The sequence below is a fragment of the Petaurus breviceps genome, unplaced genomic scaffold (assembly GCF_028583685.1).
Source record: "Petaurus breviceps papuanus isolate PSGF00001 unplaced genomic scaffold, PetGlider_PUasm1.0 90769, whole genome shotgun sequence".
Lineage (NCBI taxonomy): Eukaryota > Metazoa > Chordata > Mammalia > Diprotodontia > Petauridae > Petaurus > Petaurus breviceps.
In genome coordinates this window covers 2,632,594-2,642,713 of record NW_027187341.1, presented here as the reverse complement: position 1 = coordinate 2,642,713, position 10,120 = coordinate 2,632,594, and the positions used below count along the sequence as shown (strand labels likewise).

General features: G+C 36.1%; 1 long non-coding RNA gene across 1 annotated transcript in view; it reads left to right on the top strand.

Annotated features, from left to right (window-relative positions):
• The first annotated feature begins 363 nt into the window (after positions 1 to 363).
• The window catches only part of LOC138146730 (uncharacterized), a 16,095-nt gene continuing 6,338 nt past the window's right edge, over positions 364 to 10,120 (top strand). The window contains exons 1-4 of the long non-coding RNA XR_011164564.1: positions 364 to 577; positions 5,067 to 5,104; positions 6,578 to 6,608; positions 8,589 to 8,704. This is a non-coding gene — a long non-coding RNA (uncharacterized lncRNA). The remainder of the gene's footprint in view (positions 578 to 5,066; positions 5,105 to 6,577; positions 6,609 to 8,588; positions 8,705 to 10,120) is intronic.

The following is a 10,120-nucleotide window of genomic DNA, read 5'->3' as shown; positions in this document are numbered from 1 at the left end:
GATGGTAGGATTACAGATTTAGAGGTCATCTAGTCCAATGACCTCATTACATGGATGAGGGAACTTTGCTATAGAGAGATTACATGATTTGCCCAATTTCTTACAAGTATCAGGACTAAGCAGCCTATGCCTTGGGACACTTATAACAAGAACATCAGGTTATATTGGGTATAATCTTGTAAATCCAGAGTATCTGTTTGAGTATATTTGTAAATGGTGAATACATCCTACACTGCCTTCGTACTCTGTTGAAGGACAACCTTCGTAAGCATTCCAAAAGAGTGACATCATGTTCCTCTGATTTCAGACTATGTGCCAATTTCAATGCTGTGTCTAAAGAGCATCCATTGTTCTTCCTTTCTGAATTTCGGTACTCTATTGAGGCCACAAATGGCACCTTGCCAAATAGTGTCCAAGAATAACTCGCCTAGAAAGGACAATGATTTGTCCAAGCAGAGTCCTTCTTTGTGCTGGCTGTTCCCTGCTTGCTCTTCCTCTCTAAATGCCATAGTTCTTGTACATTTACTTACCCACATCTTCAGACAACGTTCAAACATCTTCTCTACAAAGTTATCAGGTATGTCATATCTGCCAGTTTCTTCTATTCCATAGCTGTGCTCCATTCAGTACAGGGCAACATTCTTCTCATGGGTGTGATATGTTAGAGTTTATCCAATTAGAATCTTATGGCTTACGTGGCCCTCCTACTAGTAGGAAAGAAAACTGTGCCCTCTTCCCTTTGCTGTTGCCTTTAGGTAGAGTCAATTGTACTTGCATGGCTTAAGTGGGTACAGTTCTTTTCTCATGACTATGAATGAAAAAGGAGGAAATCAACTATCGAAGTAGTCAGCCTTTGGCAGTAACTCTAAGACTGCTGGGTTTAACTTCTTATAATCTATAGCCATACCTCAATGCTCAGGAGTTTAAAGAGATACCCATAGGATGCTTAGTTTCAGAAATTCCCCTCCCACAGATTAATAGAGGAAAAGCATTAGCCACTTCTAAAACTCCACAGTTTTATTGGTATTCTAAGTCTTTACTGGCTTTCAGTCTGTTGCATTTCCTCTCACTGCTATGTTCTTAGGTTCTGTCCCCTTCTTGCTTTCCCCCTTCATCCCCTCCTTTCTACAGGCATTCATTTAGAACCCATGTGAGCTCCTTGATTGCTCACATAGTTTGGAGTCACTGACTACATTTCTGGTGAGATGGAGGACCTCTAGATATTGTATCCTAAGTACCTCTAGGCCTTACCATCTACCTTACTTCTATATCCTGTAAACCCTGGGTATGGTCATTTAAACCAGAAGTAGAAAATTTACCACCAGCTTGCACAAGACACAGCAGTCTACAAATGCCCCTAAACCAGATGAAATTTAAGTGGGGAATATTTAACAAAATAAATACAATACAATAAAACACAGTTAATGTTCATTTGTAGTTTTCTATGTCAATATGTGACCCTCTGGAATCAATTAATTTTTGAGTTGAACATCACTAATAACTACTAATGTGACCTAAAGACCCCAGTGCCTTACCATCTACCATAATTGTCCTTCGTACCAGCAGTTACACTGTGGTACAGGTCACAAATCCGGTTCTATTCATATCACTCTATCCTATATGAGAAGTTAAAGGAAAAAGACATTTTATGACCTTGAATTCTCATTTTATGTCCTTTCCTTCTTACTGAAAAATTCAGACTCTGATGTGGCCTACATCCTACAGTATTTTCCCCTGGGCCAACACTAGCTTTGCCTGTTCTTTGGCTTTTTTTCATATTTCCTTTGCTCTAAAGCTCAGTAGATAGAGCTAACTGGTTCATGAGCTGCTAGAGTAGACATAACTATATCATATAGTAACATCTTCAAGGGATCTGGTTTGGTTCATTGGTTCTCATTTTCCTCAGGAAAAAGGACAACATCTTCAGTATGACTTTCAGCACTGATCCCAACTACCAAGGACTCCCAAACACTCAAAATTCTTCATTCGATATTACTTAAGTATTCTATGAAGAGACTTCATTCCTTTCCACTTCTGTTTTTCACATCAAGATATCCTTTTCTCTTAAATTCCTCCAGAATATACAGCCAATACAACATAATCTAGGTATTAATCATACACCTTTGAATTTTTATTAAAGATTTCTTGTAGGTTGCTTTGCATAGGTAATGTAGTATGGCATGGTATATGTGAGCAGGTCATCATACATTATAAATAAGGAACTAAGCAGGAGAAGGGAAACCACAGATGAATCAAATAAACATATGATTAAAAAAGAAGATGGCTTAGTCATGTAGTAAAAACAAGGGATACCTAATAAATATTTCATATGTGCCACTGCTATCTTCAAAATTATAAGAAAACATAAGAAATGTTGTATAGTGACCTCTCCTTCATCATTAGCAAGTCTATATGATGACCTGTCATACAGGATGGGTAGGCATAGACAAACTGTGAATGTTGACATAGATGAGATTATGAATATGTTAGAATATTGTAGTATTCTTGCACATATCTCATTTCTTCACATAAATTGGTAGCTCTCTGAGGGGAGAAGTCAGGTTTCTTTTATCAATTACATCATCCAAGTCATCCCTGAATATTCTTTTTTTTTGCCTTTTGGAGGGCAATTGGGGTTAAGTAACTTGCCCAAGGTTACACGGCTAGTATTTTTGTGTGGGTGTTAAGTGTCTCAGGCCGGAACCAAACTCAGGTCCTCCCGACTCCAGGGCCGGCGCTTTACTCACTGCGCCACCTAGCCACTCCTTGTGTGTCACAATTTTTTTTAAGCAATCAGGATTAAGTAACTTGCTCAAGGTTACATGGCCAGTTATTTCTGGGTGTGGTGCTAAGTGTCTGAGCCTGGGATTCGATCTCCAGGTCATCCCGACACTGGAGCCTGTGCTTTTACTAGCTGAGCCACCTGGCTGTCCCTCATCACTGAATATTCTTAGCATGTTGGATAGTTAATATATACCATTGATTTAAAGATAAAAAGGAGAAATAATAAATGATAATAATGCAACTTCACCTTGCTCAAGCATTCCTCAGAATCAGCATTGGGTTTACTCACCTCTCATACATAGAGTGCTTATCACTACCACCTGAGTTCCCGTGGAATAGTCATCTCCACATGTGTGAAGGACAGCCTGATTAGGCTTCAAGTAGAATTCTAAAGTATAAGAACTTTGCTTTTGGTACCCACGATGGACATTCTGTACCCTTTCCCCTCCAACCACCATGCTAGATTCCCAGCTCTTCCTGATATTTTATTTACGGATACCCCTGGCATTCCTTCAGGTTAACTCATGTTTTCATACTCTTCCTCACTTTTAAAACATGTGCTCAAATTCTTCATTTGCTTTATGATATAATCACCCAAATATCCAAGGTATCATACTTTATGAAGTGTAATAGAAGTTTTACCAATACTGCATTGTAAACTAAGGAGGGACTGTGCCTTTTTTATCACACCAATTATTTCTCCTTGCCTTGTGTTTTTCTCATAGTAGACACTCAATTGTTTCCAGCCCTGAATTAAATTGGCCCTATCCTACTTGTTCTTTAAAAAGAACCCTTATCATAGCCTTAAATGGATAGATCCCCAAGTCTAGTATCAGCAAATGGGTATGGAAGGGAGTAGGTCACTAGACCCCCTGAAGTTATGATTATGATAAATAAATTATAACAAATTATGATGTAAACAAAGTTTATCATAGATCAAGGGAGGCAATATGAGATAAAGGATAAAACACAAAGATCAGGATTCTTGGCTTCTAATTCCATATGTGCAGTTAATTAGGGATATAATGCCTTGGAATGTCACTTGAACTTTTGGGGGCAGGGGAGGAGGGAGGACTGAGCTTCTTCACTTATAAAATCAGAAGTTGCACTGAATGACAAAGTTGCCTTCTAGCTCTAAAATTCTTAGGTTTTATGATTGTCTGCATCAGAGAATGACTATCATATCCCTCTGTCTGTGGCTATCATATTCAACACAACCATTGGCTACCAACTTGCCTTTACACCCAAAATAAGTCCTCATCTAATACAGCCCTTCACTTTCCACGTTCATTTTGGCACAGGCCCAAAATTTCCACCCAATTTTTGCTTAGAGAGCAGGAAAGGGGCACTTTAATTCATTTCTGCAGACTAGGAATGTGCATGGGCAATGTCTATGTGCTATGCAGTCCAGAGAAGGAACTTAAGGATCTGTTTGAAACTATAACAGAAGTAAACAAAAAATATACAAAAATAATATATAAATTGTATGTGTGTATATGTATGTGTGTATGTGTGTGAGAGAGACAGAGAGAGACTGAGAAAGAGCAATAGAGTTAGTTAGATAAAATCCCCTAGACACATATCAATATTTATTTCCAGACTTACATTATAGCACTCAGATATCCTCAGCTCCTTTCTAACCATATTTTTAATATTTCAAAGTTTAATGTATGAATTTTATTAGCCTACTAAATTGTGAATGATACATTGACAGTCTTGTTCTCACTTATTATACTTTGTACCTCTTCTGTTTACTGACAAAGCATTCTATTTCTGCCAGTGTATTTGAATTGCTTTTCATCAACAGATCTGTATATCCAAAGATGATCATACGTCTTTTCTTTTCCAGTAGCAAAGTACTTCTATCCCTCTTGGGTGTCTTATAAAAATTATAAATCCTCAATATATTCCCTCTGTATTCATTCGTTATTATTTTCTGTTACTCCTTTTGATCCCACGAGAGTGTGGAAAATGGATATATTAGAATATTTTGTGGAGTCTAAGGCTGAACATTCTTTAGCCCTTCTGCCTGAGCTCAAATATGACAGCAACATCTTCAGATCTATGAGATTAGTGGAGAAGTCATACTCCTGGCATTAGGAAAATTTACCTCTCGGCCAAAGACAGAAAGGACTTGGGGGTCAAGAACCCTGAGGTTTAATAACAATTATGATAATAATAACAATGATGATATACTTATTTAATTAAAGTTTGCAAAGAATTTTCCTCACAGTACCCATATGGCCTAGGTAATACAAAATATTATTTACTCCATTTTACAGATGAGAAAGCTGAGACTCAAAGGCCCATGGTCTTACAGGTAAGCACAAACCCTTCAGGAAGCCAGGCCCATTTCAGACTGGGCAAGATAGTCTGGCAGCGTGTGATATACAGGAAACACAAAGAAAGAAGGACTTTATGAGTTTATCTCCCTTACAGATGATGCTTGCTATTGGTTTTAGATAGATACTACTTATTTTAAGAAAAGGTCCAATGACTCCTATACCTTTTTTTAAAGGAATGATTGTTGTATATTATCAAAAGCTTTTTCCTCATTTATTGTTATAATCATATATTTTTGTTAATTTTTTATTTTAATGGTCAATTATGCTTATAGTTTTCCTCATAATGAACCAGTCCTGCATTCCTGTTGTAAATCCAGCCTGGTAATAGTGTATGATCTTTGTGTTATATTGCCATAATCTCTTTGCTAGTATTTTATATAAATTTTTCTATCAATATTCATTAGGAAAATTGGTTTATAATTTTCTTCCTGTTTTTTACTCTCCTTACTTTAGGAATCAAAAGCATTTTGTGTCATAGAATGAATTTGGTAGGACTCCTTCTTTACATTTTTTTTTCAAACAGTTTATATAATAGTTCAATTAAGTGTTCTTTAAATGTTGTAAATCTATCTGGTTCTGGGTTGGGTTTTTTGGTTTGTTTTTTGGGGATTGGCTTTGCAGGGAGATCATTTATGGCTTATTTATTTAATTCTATGAAAAGTTTATTTAAGTATTTTATTTCCTATTCTGTTACTCTGAGTGATACATAACATTTTTTGGTAAGCATTAATTCTTTTCATTTTGATTGTGAGTTTTATTGGAAAAAAAGTTGGGTAAAATATCACCTAATAATTGATTTAATTTAATCTTCATTAGTGGGCATTCATCCTTTTCATTTTTGATACTGGCATTTGGTTGTCTTTTTTTTTAATCAAATTAACCAGTTTTGTCAATTGTCTTTTTTTTTTTTTATCATAAAACCAGATCCTATGGGACGGCCAGGTAGCAGAGCCAGTAAGAGGGCCGGCTCCAGTGTCAGGATGACCTGGAGATCGAATTCCGGGCTCAGACACTTAGCACTCACCCAGAAACACCTGGGCATGTAACCTTGAGCAAATTACTTAACCCCAATTGCTTAGGGGTGGCCAGGTGGCTCAGCGAGTAAGAGTACTGGCTCCAGTGTTGGGATGACCTGGAGATCGAATCCTGGGCTCAGACGCTCAGCACCACACCCAGAAATAACTGGTCGTGTAACCTTGAGCAAGTTACTTAACCCCGATTGCTTAGAAACGAAAAAACAGATCCTAGTTTTATTCATGAGTTCATTTTTTTAACACTCAATTTTATTAATCTTTCCTTTGATCTAAAATATTTCTATTTTGGTGTTTTTTGGGGGATATTTAATTGGGGGGAAGGGTTCTAGATTTTTTTTTTAATTTGCACAGTCAGTTCATTGATCTATCCTTCCTCTCTCATTCATATATTTAGAAATATAAATTTGTCTCTAGGTACTGCTTTGGCTGCATCCCAAGAATTTTGGTATGTTTTCCTCTGATTTACTCATTCTTTAGGCTTATGTTATTTTGTTTCCAACTAATTTTTATATATGCTCCAAAGTCTTTTTATTGAATGAAAATTGTATTACATTATAGACCCAAAAGGGTGCATTTAATATGTATTTCTTTCTGCATGTGTTTGTGAAATTCTTATGCTTTTATATGGGATCAATTTTTTGCGATGGAAACATGCACTGCTGGGATAGGCATACACTTTTCTATTCTCACTCAATATTTTACAGAGGTCTATCATACTTAACTTTGCTAAAATCCAATTCATCTCAACTTGTTTCTTGTTTATTTCATGGTTTAGATTTGTTTTGGTCTGAGATGGATCAGCTGTGGTTTTCCACTAATATAATTTTACTGTCTATTTCCTTCTATAAATTAGTAAATGTTTCTTTACAAATTTCAGTGTTATGTCATTTAGTACATATATATTTAATACCACTATTAATTCATTGTTTATATTTTAACAAAAGGTCGTTTCTCTGACTATCACTTTTAATTAGGTCTATTTTTGTTTTTGCTTTGTCTGAACTTATACTCGCTGTACCTTTTTTTTTTACTTCAGCTAAAGTATAATAGATACTGCTCCAGCCCCTTATTTGAACTCTTTACATATGTTCCTGTTTCAAGTATGTCTCTTATAAGCAACATATTGTTGCATTCTGTTTTCTTATTATCTTTGCTATATTTTTCTACTTTATGGGCGAGTTCATCCTATTCTTATTTATAGTTATGATTATTAATTGTATATTCTTTCAATTTTATTCTCTTCTATTTATTTTTCTCTTTTTTTCACTCTCCCCTCCACAAAAGTCTGTCTTGCTTTGGAACACTTCCTTCTTAATATTCTCTGCCTTATCAGCTCCCCTCCAATTTTTCTGTTGGGTAAAATGAATTTCTATATCCATCTAGATGTGTATGTATTATATACATGCATACATATATGTATGTATACATATATGTATCTATCTATATCTATCTATCCATCCAACCTATCTATCTATCCTTTTTCTTTCTTAACATTTCAGATGAGAATAAGGTTCAAGTACTGCCCATTCTCTTCCCCATTTTCTCCTCTTTCATGTCTCTTTTATATGAGATCATTTTCCCCATTCTTCCTTTCCCTTCCTCCTTCTCCCAGTGAATCCCTCTCTCTTACCCTTCAGTTTTTCTTTTGATATCATCCCAATTTAGTAGAATCACACAATGCTCTCTAAGTTGACCTCTAACTGCCCTAATGATGATAATGTTCTTGGGCATTACATGTATCAGCTTCACAGATAGGAATGTAAACAGTTTAATCTGGAGTCCCTTATGATTCTCATTCATGTTTTCCTTCCATGCTTCTCTTAAGTCTTGCATTTGTATATCAATTTTTCTATTCAGGTCTGGTATTTTCATCAGAAATGCTTTCAAGTTCTCTATTTTATTACATATCCATTTCCCCCCTGTAGTATTATACTCTGTTTTACTGGTTTGTAATCCTACCTCCTTTGCCTTCCAGAATATTATATTCCAAGTCCTCCACTTCTTTATCTTGGTAGTTGCTAAATCTAGTATGACTCTTGACTGTGGTTCCACAGTATCTGAACTGTTTTTGTTTGTTGGTTATTGCTTAGAATATTTTACCTTTGATCTGAGAGCTCTGGAACTTGGCTATAATATTCCTAGCAGTTTTCATTTGGATATCTCTTTAAGAAGGTGATTGCTGAATTCTTTCAATTTCTATTTTGCCCTTTAGTTCTGAGGTACCTGGGTAGTATTACTTCATAATTTCTTTAAATACTAAGACTTTTTTGTCCGATACTTCTTAAATTATCTCTTTTCAATTTATTTTAAGTTTAGTTTTTGTTTTTGTTTTCTGTGAGGCATTTGTAATGGGAATGGGAATTTGAAGATCTTCTCTGCCCCTTAATAGGCCTGGGGGAATTAAGTAAACTCTGCCCCTTAACAGGCTGACTATAGTCACATGGAGCCTATGGTGGAAGGAGTTTGCTGAAGGGTGAAGCACAGCCAACAGGAAGCTGGGAGTCAGAGCTAGACTAGATGGCTGGTGGAGAGGACACTCAGGTAAGGAATCAGATAGGCTCATGAGTAAATATTGATTTAATATTGGTTTGTGAGAAGGCTCTTTAGCCTAGGATGCTGTGTTGTTATGCCTTGTTAACTTCCTTACTACTATGATGGAATTGGCTTACTGGTTTGGGGATTTGGTTTTCTGGTGTCTAAATAGATGCTTTGCTTCTGTCATTTACATGGAGAATTTGTTATATTTTACTATGAAGTACCACGTGGGAATATTTATAATCACAGTCTTTATCATGATCATGGGTGCTGTAAATATTGCATTGGCACTCAAGTATTTTACATTTTCTCCCTTTTTAAAAATCTTTTGTCTTTGTTATCTTGTTTCTTGATGTCTATTAGAGTCATCAGCTTCCACTTGACTAATATCAAATTTTAAGGAGATATTTTCTTCACTAAGATTTTGTACTTCTTTTACCTTTTTCCAATTCTGATATTTGAAAAGTTAATATATTTAATATTTTGTGCCTATTTTACCAAAAAGATAATTCTCTTTTCAGAATTTTCTTGTGCTGGTCTCATTTCCCTCCTCCCCAACCCCCCCATTTTTCTTCTACCACTCTGATTTTTGTAATTGTTTTTTCCTTTATTTTATCTTTCTTTAGTTCTTCTAGGATTTCTTCTTGGATTTGTGTGCAATCTGCTCCCCCTTTGTTTTCCTTTGAAGCTTTGCTTGTAGACTTTACTTTGTAAGTCATTGTTTTCTTCTGAGTTTGTGTCTTGTGCTTCCCTGTTACCATAGATTTTTTTGTTTGTTTTTTGGCACAGCTCTTTTTGTTTGTTTCTTTGTCTGTTTTTTTTTTTTTGGGGGGGGGGCGCATTTTTCCAACCTACTTCTTGATTTTGGACTTTTTGTTAGGTTTGCTCACTGCTAGTGGGGATGACTGGCCTGAGCTCTTCCATTCTTTTTTTCTTTCCTTCTTTTTTCTTTCTTCCTTCCTTCCTTCTTTCCTTCCTTCCTTCCTTCCTTCCTTCCTTCCTTCCTTTCTTTCTTTCTTTCTCTTTCTTTCTCTCTCTCTTTCTGTCTTTCTTTTTCTTTCTCTTTCTTTCTCCCTTTCTCTCTCTCTTTCTTCCTTCCTTCCTTTCTTTCTCTCTCTCTCTCTCTCTCTCTTTCTCTCTCTCTCTCTCTCTCTCTCTCTCTCTCTCTCTCTCTCTCTCTCTCTCTCTTTCTTTCTTTCTAAATGTCCTTTTGGAGGCAGCCAGGTAGCACAGCAAGTAAGAGCACTAGCCCTAGAGTCGGGATGACCTGGGATCAAATCTGGGCTCAGACACTTAGCACCCACCCAGAAACACCTAGCCGTGTAACCTTGAGCAAGTTACTTAACCCCAATTGCTAGATAGATAGATAGATAGATAGATAGATAGATAGATAGATAGATAGATAGATAGATAGATAGATAG